At 42.0% G+C, this 16026-nt stretch overlaps 1 protein-coding gene across 1 annotated transcript in view; it reads left to right on the forward strand.

Moving 5' to 3' along the window:
* The first annotated feature begins 2935 nt into the window (after window positions 1–2935).
* The window catches only part of GALNT9 (polypeptide N-acetylgalactosaminyltransferase 9), a 200429-nt gene continuing 187338 nt past the window's right edge, over window positions 2936–16026 (forward strand). The window contains exon 1 of the mRNA XM_035340408.1: window positions 2936–3078. The gene's annotated coding sequence lies outside the window, so the exon portion shown is untranslated. The remainder of the gene's footprint in view (window positions 3079–16026) is intronic.

A 16026-nucleotide genomic window follows, 5' to 3' on the forward strand; every position in this document is an offset into this window, starting at 1 on the left:
GGGCTGTATGCTGCAGGAGCAGGTGTGGAAGCTGCGCTGTGCTACCAGCATCAACAGGTTCTGATTCTTCATCTGGAGTTGGAGGAACTGCTCAGGGTTCGGTGCTGCCCACCAGCACAGTGAGAGGTGACAGGCCATGACATGCGGGGTGCTCCCACAAATGGTGTGCTTCATTAAAGCACCAAAGGACTGAGGGGAGTGAGGCAGGATTACAATTGCCCTACATTTGGTATCAGATGTGACTGAAATGTCTGACCAAAACTGCCTACCAACCCCGTCAGCCACTTATGTATGTGCAAATATGCCTCGTGCTGCTGCCAGGCCTTGTCACAGATCAGTGATTATGAGCTGTTTATGTGGTACCAGTCTGCGAGTATCCAGCTTAAGCAAACTTTTTTTTTTTTTTTAAAAAAAAAGGGGTGGGGGAGGCCTCCTTTCCTGAAAGTGCTGCCAAGCTGCTCGCCTTAGGATGTTTCAGTGTTGGAGGCACCTCAAGCTACTAAAGCTTTTTGAAAATCTTGGCTGTGAAGTCTGAAGCTGTGAATATATAATATGTGATGGCACAAGGCCCAGCTGGAGTCCAAACACATACATACAAAAGCACATGAGAATATGAACAGTGCTAACAAGATACAGATACGGTGCTCTGCTGCTGCTCTCATCCCAACTCCACAAAATGGCAGATGGAAATCAGAAATGTACTCTGCCTGTTTCTTCTAGCCTTAAGGTTAAATTCTGAACTTCATGGGCCTTTTCTGGCTTCCTCTGTTTTTCATCTCCTTTTTCAACTTAGCGTTGCCCTTTAGTTTTATTATCATGAAGGCTCAGAGAGATTCAGAATTTTATCTGTGGGGAAGCTGATTTGTTTTTAAATGCTTTTGAGCCTGGAAGTTGGGAGATTACAGGCAGCTGTAAAAGAAATTGCCTCCGAATAAAGACGAGTTTCTTGGTTACCTGAAAACCCTAATGGGTTCAAAATAAGCGTTTAAAATATGAGATTCATTTAGCAGTCTGATCCAATGATTTTACACCTTGAGGCTTTTTTTAAAAATAAAAAATAAAAAAAAGGGACTTGGATTTCTCCATCTCTTGTAGGCTGTCAAATTAGTCAAATGCTGAGCTGAGGTATGGTAACAGACGAGCTGCATTGGGTTACAAGCAAGTGAAGGAGGGCGCTCACCGTGCAGCACTGTGTCGGGCAGCTTTGCATCTAGAAATCACACAGCACACGGTGAGGGAAGTGGATTTCACTTCTCTGCAGGCACAGATCAGGCAAGGACAGCTTCAAGGTCGGTGAGCAGACTGAGAGGGGGACCCCCAGCCCTGGATGAGGTCCCCAGACACGACATCACACTGCTCGGGGCATCCGCTTCTTACTGCGAGCTGCTGAGCACATACGGATGGGGGAAAGAAAATAAACAGCCTGCTCCAGCGGAAATTTTAGTCCTGCCATTACGTTGCCATCATTGGGAAATCCAGGTTGTCAAAGTTTGCTCGTAGGGTCGTACCGACCCTCATTTATTCCAAGTTTTCATTTGATACAAACTTTAATTTGTCAAGGAAGGTGGGAGCAACAGCTAAGGATAGGGTTGTCTTAGAGATCTTTTGTTGCAGGAGACAGGTATTAATATAATACTTTTTAATGGATGGTTAAGTTTAATGTGTTTAAGAGATGATCATTTTCCTGTGCTGTGGTTGGGAAGATGATATATATGAAAAAGCTGACTAGAAACCCTGGGGAAGTAATTTTTTTTCATTTTTTTTTCTTTTCTTTTGCCTTCTCTTTTTTAATTTCTTTTTCTGTATTTCTTTTTTTTTTGTCACGTCACTGTCATCACTTTGCTTTTAGGGAGAGATAATTGTAAAGAGAAAAGTTTTTAAAATTAAGACATTTCTAAGTTTGCCTTCTAACATTTTCTAAGGAAACTCCAATTGCCTGTGTTTTTCCATTTCAACTTCTATGCTGTGCTGTCCCTGATAAGAGACTTCAGTGGTTTGAATGAACACCAAAGTACGAGCCTAAAGCAAGAAAACTGGCAAAAAAAAAAAAAAAAAAAAAAAAAAAAAATCTCAAGGCTGTTTTTTAATGGACAGTGTTTGTTCCCTTCTACTCTGAATCTCCCATGACTGTGATCAGGAATTCTAAGGACAGTGGTACCTGCCTCGCTCTGCCAGCAGACTGGTGCCAGTACAAACACGCACGCACAGTGGGTGGAAAAATACTGCATTTGATCTGAGGGATCAAACATGTTGGGGAACCATCTGATCTCAAGGATATCGGCTCCTTCCTTTCCCTACATTACTTTTTAAAGATATATCCCTAACCAGGCTTTGTCACTGCTCTGTAAACAGCAGATCTGTAGCAGTGCTGAAAGATGAAGAGATGGGTAAAGAAAGAAGAAGGAGGTTGTTTTAGCATTGTTGTATTGTAGAGTATTTATGCCAGGTGTCTGCCAGACCTCTTCCTTCTATTTGGAAGAAAGGAACCCCAAGCGTTAAGTAATTTTTTTAAAAAAACCCACCACCAACAGCAAAAAATACAAAGAATTAGCATGCAGGTTATTAATAACTGTTTATTTCCATAGCATATAGTACCTTGTTGAGAACCTAGAGCTGCTCTTTTGTGTCCCAGCCCCAGTTCCACCTTGTCTCCTCTCTGGCAGAGGCTGGTGCTGGCTGCCTGTGAGTAATTCCACCCTTGGTGCACAGGAGCAGCAGGGCTCCTTGGGCAGCACTTTGCCAGTTTAACACTTGCCCAGAGCTGCCAGACAGGGCCTTGAAGAATCTCGTCTCAGATGGACATCCCGTTGCAATGCCTCCCCTGCCTTTGATTTCACAGATGCCAAGTTCAAAAATGAATTTGTTCCATTTTTTTTTTCCCTAAAAGCATAAAAATCATATGCAATTCAAACAACTTGTCTTTTCTTTCAGATTCTTAAAAAATTTCTCATGATGGAACAACTTCCTGGTCAGCTCTGCCCAGTCGCTGCGTGATGGAACTGCAGCATCTGGAAGGTGTGCCCCAGTGACACAGATGCAGCTTTGCAGTGGGTGCTGATGTGATGTGGATTAGACCAGGTCAGAGAGGTCGCTTTGTCCACTTCTTGCTTTGAGGATATACACACTGTCCAATTGCCTGTTGTACCTGTGTGTGTCTTCCACCTGATAATAAGTTAATCAGACTTAGAATTGAAGTACCTGGAGCTGTGAGTGAGGCCCCCCTCCATCACCAGGTTTCTGCTGTAATGGCTTGTCTAAATATTTTCAGAATGGTATTCATTTATATATTTATATCCCCTTAAAGGAAACAACCTGTGCAAAAGTTTGCCCACCAACCCTACTTGGATGAAATATTCCCCAAACCTGCTGAGAAACTCAGCAATTATACTTGTCTATTTGCTACCTAATTCTGCAAAGACTTATTATTACCAGTTGTCTTTCTCTATTAAAATGCTGTCTGCCTGTTGACCAGCTCATGAGAGCCATACGCAGTCTCTGGGCAGCTGGGAGCTGAGCAAGCCCTGGCCTTTGGGAAGGGCTTCTGGAGTGCCCTGGACCTCAGCACCACAGCTGATGGTGCTCAAGAGGCCTGCAAGTACTATTTGTACTTTCTGTTCTTCTCAAACATCTGAATTTCTTGAGGCATTTGCCTGTCTAAAACTGTTACTAAAGCTATGAATACATTTGTGCTGCACATCCATTAGAAACTCAACACAATCAAGCCAGAGATTTTACTTTATTATTTTTTTTAAGTCTTTCAAGACCAAACTCTGTCTGATCAATGTGTCAGGGTGCTCAGAAGAGGTTTCACTATGTATATAGCACCGTAATTCTCTCTAGCAGCAGTGCATAGTTGAAAAGAAAAAAGTCTAATTTCCTCAGTCTGTACATAACAGCTCCACACAGTATATATGGGATGATTTATCATGGGCTAAAAAGCAGAGGTTTTTCAGTCCTTAACAGTGTGGGTTTCCTGCATAAATCCACCAGATGGTCACTGAACTGTCCAGGTTGCTGTAAAGAACTCATATGCAGGATTTCTTCTTTTATGTTGTGAACATCAAAAGTTGACTTTCTGACTGCACAGCAGAAATACTCTTTGATACTTACATGAGCATAATTTTATGATGAAATTACTGAAGTCAGCAACTAATTTCCCTGCTGCCTCAGACCTCTTTTAAATGAACAGGTATATTCATCAATCATATCCTTGCTGCTTCTGGTACTGGCCTAATCAATACGTGAAGGGGCTATTTAAATGCATTCCAATTACAAACAACAAAAAGAGAAAATGTGTGGATAGAAAAAACAGTAGAATGTGAAGTAGAGGGAGTTTTAGAGACAGACATTGAAGTTTGATGTAACTCTGCATTAGGACTTTGTCAATCACTGAGAGTGAAGGATCGTTTACTGGTTCCCTTCCATCCAACACTTTCACAAAGCCTGCCTGTGAAGGGATCACTTTGTGCTAAGCACCAATAGCATGCGGCTGTCTTCAAGGGCAGAGGAAACACAGACAGTGCTCTGTGATGGCCCTCAAACAATTGGATGGCAGGAGTCTTGCTCAAGAATCCTATGTACCCCAAAATGGCCCAGAAGGGGGTGAAATAGGACCTTTGGAATAGTTGCTGGATCTTAGACTTTATCATCTCTCAATATATATGAGTATTTTGTCAATGTAAATGCAATATTGTACACTTATTGCAAGGGACTGTTTTTTTTTATCCATGCATTGGTCACAGCTGAACTCTACCAGTGGCTGCCAGTACAACCTCCTGGCCGAAATAAGTGAGGCGTTTTAAAATCCTGCTATTGAAGGAATTACTGTGCAGTGATACTTAAGCCAAGAGGAATGAGAAAACCTCATTCTGATACTGGATGGTGCTCTAAGATAACTCATCTCCTGTTGGCTGGATGACTCTGGGCTTATGTGGCTTTAGCAGAGTGTCGTTGCGGAGATGAGAGCTGGGGTCAGACATCATCGAGACTTCACAGCGGATCAGCCTGGTGTTCTGGTCTGCAGTACCAGACCAACAGTACCGAGCTGGGCATATCTAGTGAGCCCTTTAAAGGGGGCTTAACTTCTTCTCTGCTTTTACAGCAGATATAAAAATATACCAGCACCTGGTGCTACAAAGCACAGATAAAGGATGCTGCTTGGTATTTTGGTTCAATTTAATATTTGTGTGACTGAGGGGAGAGGGGCTGGGAAAAACTTGACGTTAAAACAGCCATGTTTTTCCACAGAATGGTTTTGATCAAGGCTTTAGACCTTCTTGTAACTTATCAGCACTCTGCAATACATACCTGAGGTAACTTGGATTAATAGCATGTATTTATGGCACTAGCTTTTTATTTCTAATCTGAGAAAAGGTCCCTCCTGCAGCAGCGGGACTCTGCCAGCGTGAGGGGCTTCAAGCGATGTCCTCACAAAGAGGCGCACCCAAACCTGTTGCTAAGAGCTCAGAAGTAGCCGCAGTCTGCTGGAATGCCACAAAAACAAAGAAGGATGCAAGGCATTAAATAATTGGTGATAACTGGTCATATAGAATTTTTTAATGCTACCCAGTTAAAATTCAAAAGGCCTGTAGGGTTTTACCCATCGCTGGAAAGTTACCATTGTTCTCTGCATTCCATATTTTGCAGCACTGAGAACTTTATTGTTGTTTTTATTGACTTATTTTCTACTGCCAGCTTTTAGTCTTAAGCTCCATAAGAATAAAGCAGCTCACACATGCTCGCAGACCAAAACTACTAGTCATTAAAAATGTGATTATCATTTGTTTTAGAAAATTAATTAGAAACATAAGTCAGTGCTTTTCTATTGTGATTCATTTCACAGAAATGTATATTCAGGCTGCGATTTTGTCAAACTTCACTCAGAACAGTTCCCAAATCAGTTCGATATAAGCTTTGTGTGCAAGCTCAGTGGTGCAAGAGTGAGACACGAAGTTCTTGCTTGAATTATGCCTTTGTTTCTACCTCTTTGTGTTTAAAACTCCCTACCTACACAGTTAACAAAACAAAGACTTAGTAAATTTTTTTCCAGTTAAGTCATGTTAATTTATTTCCACCTGTGAAGGCACATGTACATGCAATGTACATGCTTAGTCACAGAACCTGATACATCCCATATTATTTGGAGCATGTGCTTTTGTGACTAGATATATTTCTTTCAAAAAGTCAAAAGACACCTGACTATTCACAATGTGAGGCGTCTCTTCTGGACATTGTGTAGCACAGCTACTGCATCTTAAAGAAACCTGAGGTTTGCAGATCAGCTTCCCTGCAGAGGAGACAGCAGTGAATCAGGATATTAAATGTATCTTTCTATATTTAGATATATACGCCAGTGCTGGAACAGAGATGATCACAAAGCAAGTGCTTGGGTAATTCCAATTCCTAGAAATGCAAGCCCAGAAACTCATGACATCCTCCTGAGAAGCTTCCCCAGCCTAAAAATTGCTTTCCAGTTTAGAGAGGGTAGGCAAAAATCCCCAGAAAGCAAACTCTAACTGCCACTGATTTCCTCATAGGAAATCCTCATAGGAAATTTCCTCTGACTGCTGAGGAAAACTTAAACTTTACAGCTCTCTTCAAAGACTGAAACCTAACTCATGTGTCAGGAAAACAGTTTGAAAAATTATGTACAATAATACAATAATTTGTTGACTCCTTTCTTAACACCACATTAATATTAAAAACTTACTCAGCTTTGGAGCTAGTATGAATCGCAACTCTGTTGTGTTTGACATGGAAATAATTGATTCCAACGCAGTGTTGGGCCAGATATTCTTGAGTTATGGCTGCATCCACACTACCATTTCAGTTTGGATCGGGAGCGTGCTTTTGAAGTAAATCTCCCAATCTTTTTCACATACTATAATTCACACATAACTGAATGGGAAGACATGCTCCAACTGCGAAGGGGAGCTTGGTCTGTGGGATCCGTCTAGAGCTTAATCCAGAAGAAAACAGTGCTGAAACGTAGACGAGACAGGCAGGCGACCCTCAGCACAAACCATTTAGTCATACAGGGCAGTCTTGGTCCTGCTCACAGTGTTCAAGAGAGCAAACCTCATGCTGAATTCATTCTTGCAATTGGCTTCCCCTCCATCTCTGCACGGTGCGACTGCAGCCTCGCCGCACCACTGACCCTACACCACACATAGGGTCTGTTGGCTCGTGTTTGACCTGCAGAGCCACCGTGTCAGCAGACACAGGGTTAGAGAGCCACCGCTTAGTAGAAGACAGCAGTGAAAGGGGCTCTGCTGCTGCTATGGAACAGCTCAGGTGTGTCTCTGCTCCACAGCATGGCTTGGCCACCAAAAGGCTGCTTCTCCTGGGGAGAGGAGAAGGCTGGGTTCGCAGTGCTGAGTGTTGAGGCCCCCTGCAGCTACTAATGCTTCATTTCCTTCTCTATGTGACGTGAGATCCAGGCTAAGTGAAGACGTCTCTCAGTAGTATTTGTCCCACATACCATACGTCAAGTCTTTTTTGTTTCCTTCCTTTGGAAAAATGTTTGGGGCTGCTGTTCTTCTTCTATTTGTGTATACTTTTAATATCTGATCAAATCAATGCCTCTGAGGAAGGATTCATTTTTCTTCAGTAGGGTATAGCTCTGCAAGACCCTGGGCTGGCAAAACAAAACCAATACCAAAATGTTCCCTTCTACTGCTTCTCCTAAATCCCTGTTGATCTGTGGGGGACAGGAGAGCAGAATTGCTCCCATCAAAGACAGGAACATTCAAATGAAGAAACTTTAAAGCTGCACGTTTGTTTCAAATGGATTCTATTTAGCTTGACAGTTGAAGAGCCACAGGGCTGAATTTTATTACACATTTGTGCAACAGGCATTAAATGTTTCATGTTAAGAATATATTAGATTGTTTAAAAAAAAAAAAAAGAAAAAGAGACACACTCAGAAAGAACAGATTCAGAAAATGAGGAGTATTCCTGTGAGATTTTTGTGCATTTAAAACCTGAAGATTGAAAAAAGAAAGAGCTGAGTGTAATATAAAGGATTATATCAGCTCTCCTGTCTGAGCTGCTTCCATGTTTTTTTAGTGTTTTGCCAATTTGGAAGGGCATTTGCTTTACTTCGCAGGTGTTGACAGTACCGTCCTTGCTTTGGTGTTTGGTCACGGAGCTTCTGGACCAAGGCCTTCACGAAAAGGTTGGCCATGGTAATGCTCTCAGTGGTGTGAGAAATCCATGTAGTGCAGCAGACCTGAAGAATTAGGGCATCCTCCTGTCTTTGTGCAACCTCTTTGGTTCGGGTGTCCTCACACGTTGTCCCTCAGTAAAGGTGAGAAACCTGCCTGTTGATGTCAGTGAAATGGTGGAAATGCTGAACAGGGAAGTGGATAAAACATGCTGTGCTATAACTCGCTGACTTCAGTTTGAATTAAGAGAGTCTTTTTCACTGCAGGTGAGTGCAGCATTCATGCACCTTTAACCACAAAAGGAAGAATATTTCTACTCAATATAGGTGCGAGGAGGTTTTCTTGCTGTTGTCTTCACAGTAGTAATGTTAATGCTGTAGCGGAGTCTTCACGTTTGTCACTATTTGGTTGTTTTCAAGCCTGGGTTATTTGAAGGATTTTTGCTTCATATTCTCCTGCAATAGCAAGGAAATGTTTTCTTCAACACTGCAGCAGAGAGAGCGTGCTCTGACCTGGGGAGTCATAGCAAGGCAGATGCACAGATTGCTAATTGTGTTGCCTATAATCAGCTGCATTTCATAGGCAACTTATAGCCTGCATTCTTCTGTTCCCATCTGGCATTATGTACGCATTCCTTCATTTCTCCTTCTGCCTTTTAGCCACACAATATTAACTGTGTTATGGATGCCAGGGTGGAAAAATGCCATCCTTGGGAACGTGTGTGAGGGACTGGCAAAGAGCAAATGATTGGCATTAATCATGCTACAATTAGATCTCCTTGTTGAGAATGATGTGTCTTTGGGTGCCCAGGTTAACAAGCTGCCAATTTCTTGTCATCAACAAGCTCTGTGCTCATTAGTATCCAGATTTCTCAACACGTGTTTCTCTTTTTCAACATTAGTGAATAATCCAGGACATACTGTCCTGTATGCTTTCTATCAGTCTTACACACCCTTCATCGACTTCCCTGAGATATCAGAGTGGTTTCCTGGTGTCCAAGTTAGTGGCACTGGAGCTATACAGGCAGGTTAACATGGTCCCCTAGGCTGGTGGACATACCTGGGAGCATGGAAAAGGGCCTGATGTGTTCAGAGGACAAAATAAAGTGTGCGTGCATCTATTTAATTACACAGTAGTCCCTGAGGCAATGTTACTAGGGAGGCTGAATGGTGGCCGCTGTGGAGCCCATGGAAGGCTTCACAAGGTCCAGAAGAAAGGGATGGCTTCCCCATCTCTAGCAGTCTTTAGCTGTAGCCAGGTGCCTTTCAGAAGTACAAATGTGGGACAAATACCTGTTCCTAGTGCAGCATGGGAGCAGGTCAGTAAAACAGAACAACCTTGCCTGTTCCGAACAGGTGATTTAACCTATCCTAAACTCTATGCATTAATAACACTAGAAGAGAAGAAGATACCTTCCAGTGCTGTAGAGAAAAAGTTTCATCTGGATAACTTTCCTGGAGCACCCACCGTGCCATACTTGAAGAGTAATTTTTAATCTTAGCAGATTCTGAATCAGCCTGGGCCCCTTGTGAAGCAGGAAGCCAACGTGACTCATGGTTTTGCACCGGAGGTGTCTCAGAGCAGCGCTGTTTTGACAGCAGCAGCATGGCTTTTGTATTATCCTTTGCTTTATCAGAGGACTTGTATCTCGGGTTTGTTATTAAGACTTCATTTCACTATCTGGAAGCCTTGTCAGGTTGTGACCATTCGCTCATACAAGTGGCTCACAGCAGTTGACAAATGCCCTTATCTAGACTGGATTATTTTCGGAGGCCTTGTGCGGGTTCTGTCAAAGTTAAGGAACTGGGCACAGATTGTGCAGGCATAGACAGGTCTAAATACGTTGCTCCTATCTTGACATCTTTATCCAGAATAAAGGTTTGCCAATATGAGGATCTATATGAGCTTTAAAGCTATTGCAGACTTAAAGCAATGGCCTTAAAATATCTGAACAGTGTTCTTTTCCCTGATGTCCCCTCACAGCCATTTTATAGTTCCTCTTGTTTGTGCTACAAACAGGAGTCTGCAGTTGTTGCTGTGTTCTGGGAGCCACGGGGCCGTTCAGGAGCATGGTCTCTGTCCTGAGAAGCTTGGTGTCCTGGAAAACAGGTTAAAGAGTGAAGTGAGCACTACCTGTGCATGACTGAGGAACACGTTTGTCACGTGCTGAAGCGAGTAATTAACTTGTGCTCTCCAGGATTTTGGTAGAAGATCTGTACAAGACCTTCCTTTTTGTTTGCTGTAAGTGAGCTTTTTTGACTCATTTGTACCGGATGTTTAGTGGTAATGAGCACACAAAGTCTAGAAATAGTGTCAGAAATATGCTTTCCACAGTTTTGTTTTGTGTTTGGACATGGCTGTGGAATGAAAGTGATGGAAATAATTGTAACATCCTTCTGGATCTAATGGGTATCTAAGCACCAAGTTTTAAAGCATCCTTTAGAACTTTTTTTTCCTATGAACCCCGATCTGTAGGATGTGTCTGTATTGGTTACAGCAATTGCTTCATGCCTCAGGCATGCTTCTCCAATTCACTGTTCACAAAACCAGCACCTGAATTTTACATATGCACATTCTGGCTGCACAATCCAGGACCAGTCTAAAACTAAGGTCCTTTATTTATCTCAATGGGTAGCACAGTTCGGCAGGCTACTCTAACTTACCTGTCCTGTTCTGCCACAGAGCAAAACTGAAGGAAGAAGCCAGGCTGCAAATAAACATGCTCTTCTTTTCCTGGAGAACCATTGGCTCCGCACAGATGGCCATAGGAAAGAGTAGGCACTTCAGGCTTCTTAATGAAAAAATGAAGGAACACGCTGGTTCCTGTTCTGAGTGATTCATTTGTTCAGCTACACTTGTCTCCTACATGCACTTTATGTGCCTCTCAGTGTCGTGTGATACTTAACAATAAGCATCTATTGCCTATTCAATCTCTTAGTCATGGCAGAATGAAAAACAAATCTGAACTCCATCCCTCCTCCATCACCAAGCCCATCTCATCTTGGCATTCAGTGGACCCCGGAGGAAAGAGCGGAGTGACTTGGTCGTACTGGAGCAGTAACAAATCAGGTGGGATCTCCACACATGATAGTCCAGGAGGGTTTGAAGCCGTGCATCTGCTTTAAAGAATCAAGCCTCAAAATGAATTGGCAGTCATGTCAGATGGGCTGCTCTGAGCTGCTCGAGCAGGTGATAAAGCAGTTACAACGCAGAGGGCTCCTCTGATTTTCCCAGCATACGATTTGCGTGTGGCCAGCTGAATCTGAATAGGAGCTGGGTGATGCAAAACGCGTGTTGTCTGGCCAGGCACGAGAAATGCCCTAGATTTAACCTCAGAAATTTCATTAGCTCTTAGAGTTAATGAATGATTTCAAATAATTAAGCAAAGGAGAACGATTTCAAAATTCAGAAACCTGTGATTTAATTTACTGAAGAATTTTTATATTTTTTTAAAGAAAGGCTATTTATGTGTTCTAGCATCATAAACTTGATCTATTTTATTGTGCAAATGTTTAACAGTGGTCTTTTTTGAAGAAAATAGAAGAAAAAATGTTTCTCTACATCATAGACTTAATTATTTGCCACAGAACTGCCGATATCTCATTTTTATACGTTCAATTTTTTGAAAGGTTCAGAAAATACATAAAAGCCAGTGAGTACAGCATTACTTCTATGGCTGCATATCATCAAGTCTTACTTGCTTCAATGGGAACAAGATGAAATTTGAACAGAAAGACAGCTGTACTACCTGTCACCGAATGATATTTGTTACTGTCTATGTTCTTACTTTACTACAAATGCCTGCATGGGAAATGCTGTGAGATGCAAGCAAAGCACATGCAAATTGTAGATGAAACCATGCAAAACAGATTTTCAAAATTAAATATGACATGCCATGATAACTTCTTCGGCACTGGAGGAGAGGAGTGGAACAAGACGCAGAAGACTGAATAATTCATTTGCTGATCCTTTGTGTTGCAGTGACAGAAACAGAAAGTCCTGGGAAAGGAGGGCATTGTGCAAAGTTCAGCTTGGGTACAGAATGAAAAATTCCTTCCCTTCAAAGCCTTTTTAGTCCAGCTGTCTGTGCCAGTGAGCTGGCAATGGATTGGTCCCTGGCTGTGTGTTGAACTGCCGCTGTAATAAAATTCAGCTTCTCCCATTCTAGAAACAAAATTCAGAGGCTTAGAAGTTTTCCAAATATTTGATTCCAGCTCTCCCCATTGCACCAAGGGGCTAGTTTGCTTCGTGATCTTTCCGTTGCTAGTTTTTGCAGACAGACTCAACATCGTCCTGTCTTAATTATAGGAGTCATTAGAAGGAAAGATCAATACTTACGATAATAAAACTACACAGATAATTAGAATAATAAAGCTCCAAAGATAATGAAAGCAATTAAACTACTTTTCTGGGTGGCATGAGGATATGGAGTAATCTTGGTAGATCTGGCATGTTGATTGTAATGAAATTGACTTTGACCTCAGAATTTCAAGCAGAGTAAGAACAACAACAACAACAAAAACTAAAAAAGGCATTAATTGAACGTTTCCTGTTATTGTCTTTTGGTTTTTAAATGTCTGTTCACCTGAAAAAATATTTAATTCATTGTCTTCAGGGTCAGATGGTGATCATCTGCTTTTCCCTTTTGTAGTGCAGGCAAGAGAATCTCACCCACAACCCCAGCTTTAAGGCTTGTAATTTCTGGTGACAGATGCATCTGCCAATACAAGTTGAATTTCAAAAGGCCTCAGAGATCTTTCAGGTTCCTCTAAGTGGGGACCAGGTACTAAGTAAGCTCAATTTCTAAAGCTCACTGCAAATCAATTGAAATGTGATTTTTCCTGAAATCAAAATTATCTTTTGGGAGTTGTTCAATAAAATGAAATGGTTGGGCTCATCTCCCACCTCCTTTTTGTCCCATTTATACTGTCTTGTGATGATAAAATCAGAAGTCTGCCTGGGCTTCTCCAGCCCTTTTCCTGTTGAACTAGAACACTATTCTGGTGTAAACTGGTGAGATCCTATAGAGATGTGGAGCACCGTGGTATGGTTTCCATCACAAAAGCTTGGTGGCCAAGTTGTACTTGTATTATTTTCATCACTTCTGGCTTTTGTTTTTTACAGTTCTCCAAATATTTCTGCTGGACTTATTTTTTTAGCACCTTTTAATTTATTTATTTATTTATTTTTAATTCAATCACTTTTGTGAAAATAACATCAGTCTGGATGTGCTGAGATGTGCTGGTAGAAAAGAAACGGTTGTGGCTCAAGTGGTGAAGGCGAAAAGCAAAGTAGTTTTTCCCTGTAAAAGCTTTGCCTGACAAGGGCTCCTGCTGGGCTTTGGTTGTTTGTGCTCAGGTTTTTGCTTCCCTTCGAGCCGGCGCTATATCTTATTTATGAAAAGCTGAACCTGGGTATTTCACTCGGCGATGATGAACCATCCCTGGCACTCTGACCAGCCACTGCTCCATGTGGCTGCATACCGGGACTCACAAAAACAGGAGGAAGACAACTCACGTGTCGTCCCAGCACTGACCGTTCCCTCTGTTTTGACACGAAGGAGAAATACAACAGAGAAGTAAAAGAAAGTTAGGAAAGGTTTATTGTGTAGTCCCACTGAAAAGGTGCTTGTGTGAGCAAAGAAAAGTAGAATAAATTCAAGTTCCTATTAGTGCAACTGGAAGAAATGTAAAATTGATGTCTGGAGCCCTTAAGAAAGCTTTGGTGTATCAAAATCCAATTTGGGGATGAAATGTTAACCGGGGGAACTGGAAGCAAAAGCTGTGTTTGTGTGACTTTATGAAAGAGGGCTCTTGACCTGTGGGCAGAAACAAAACATTCAGCCGGTGGTGTTGCAGATTTATTTTTAATTCTGTTTTGGTTTTATGTTCTGTCTTGTGTTATGTTATATTATTTGCTATTCTCTGGTCAAAAAGAAAGCATCCCTTCCCTTCACAAAAAGAAGAGCTGCTTTTTGCAGAGAATTACTTGAGGATTTGTGACTGTGGAACGATGGATCAATACTTGTTTGCAAAAAGCTTCAGTTAAAGTGGGACAAGTGGAGATTAGCTAGATGATCTGCTGGTTGTCCGTCACTATAGATTTCTTGTTGTTAGCTGGAGAGGTTTATCTTGCCCTCCCTGTTCAGCGCCAAGAAGCGATCTGAGATGAACTGTGAGGCTCAAAGAAATTAAAAATAAAAGCTGCAGGTGCTCCAGAGTTGATTGGAAAGGAAGACGTGTTTGAGGGAGCAACGTGGGGCAACCTTGAGCTTGTTTGTGCTGTGGATAAACTGCCCCTGCTTAAATCTCTCCTTGCATCAAAGGAATCCTAAGCAGGCAGAGGTTATGGAGCTGGCACGAGGTTAGTCAACCTCCAGTTCTATAGTGGCTGCATAGAGATGGCCCCAAAATAGTGAAGAAGACTCCAGTCCTCTGTGTTTTTGTTTTGTTTGTTTGTTTGTTTTTTGGTGTGGTGTTTTTTCTGTTGTTGTTTCTGGTTCCCTTTTTTTTTTTTTTTTCTCAGCCAGTTTAGCCAACATGCTGGTTGCCAGCTCTAGGGGTCTGACAAATCTGATGACACCCACCGTTACCTGCTGGACAGTCCGCTGAAATCTGTATGGCTCTGGGTGAACGCAGAGGCTTAACCTTGTGGCTCTGACTGTAACAGAGAAGGTGATGTAGGATTTCCTCTGAGATTTGGAAATGCTCAGGTGGGAGTGAATCGTGCAATATTTTTAATCCGAGATTCTAAAACGTCCATACACTGATTTTTATACAAGTTGGATTTGTTCCAGTGTTTGTGTTTCAATAGGGGATGGCAGGACTTTGTGTTTTTTTTTTTTTTTTTTTTTTCAGTGACATAGATGTATTAAGCAGAAGCATCTAATTATCCTTATTGATTAACCTTACCTTATGAAGAAGTAGTGGCTCACTAGAACAGTCCATATTCTGTACGCTGCAGAAAGAGAAAATGATTAATTTACTCCCTGCTTTCTACTGCTTTGTATGCTACGAGAGTAAGTGACGGGTAAGGGACAGCCTGCACTGTCTTGGGTCAGCACAGCAGGTCAGATTCATTATTTACCTTCTGAACGTAGAGTGAGAATTTCCTCTTCTTGTGAATCATGACCCCAATTCACTTGCTTACAGGAAGAGGTGGATTTGGACACACAGCTGTGTTCTGCCTTGGATTTGTATACATACAGCTGGATACACAGAGCTGTAGCAGGGAAATAGGACCTGTGATTTCTGAGATGAATAAGAAAAGCTTTCTGTTAAAAGTCCATAGATATTTACTCTTTGATTCTTTACTTTTCAAACTGCCCTTTGCTGTAATGCTAAGAAAAATTGCCAATAGCCAGAGTGCTATGTGCTTAGGCCTCTTACTTTTGTTGGCCAGTACTGTCCTGCTTTCTGCCTTGTGATCCACCACTGTTCGTCTTCCATTATGTTTGGAGCAAAGCTCTCATGTTGGTGTGCATTTGTAAGCCTCTAGCATGCAAAGATCCTGGTGTGAAGCATCCTAAACACAGTCAAGTGATGCAGTCTGACATTTAGCTGACTTTACATATGTCTGTGCATGGGTACAGTATGTGGGTGCGTATGGTTTCTGTCCACATTTGGAGATGTCTGTCTCGTACAGAAGTCAGACAGCAATGCTCATCATACATTAAAATTATTAGTATATTGTTATATTTATTGCAATGCAAACAAGATGGTGTAAGCAGTAATCCACAAAATCCTAGAAACAGAAGTGATAACCCAGGAATACTCTTTGCCAGTGTCATGTTGGCTGAGAGCAGTAGGTTTTGCAGCATTCCTTGCTTGATTGGGGGGGGGGGGGGGGGGGGGGGGGGGGG

The sequence above is a fragment of the Oxyura jamaicensis genome, chromosome 15, assembly GCF_011077185.1.
Source record: "Oxyura jamaicensis isolate SHBP4307 breed ruddy duck chromosome 15, BPBGC_Ojam_1.0, whole genome shotgun sequence".
NCBI lineage: Eukaryota > Metazoa > Chordata > Aves > Anseriformes > Anatidae > Oxyura > Oxyura jamaicensis.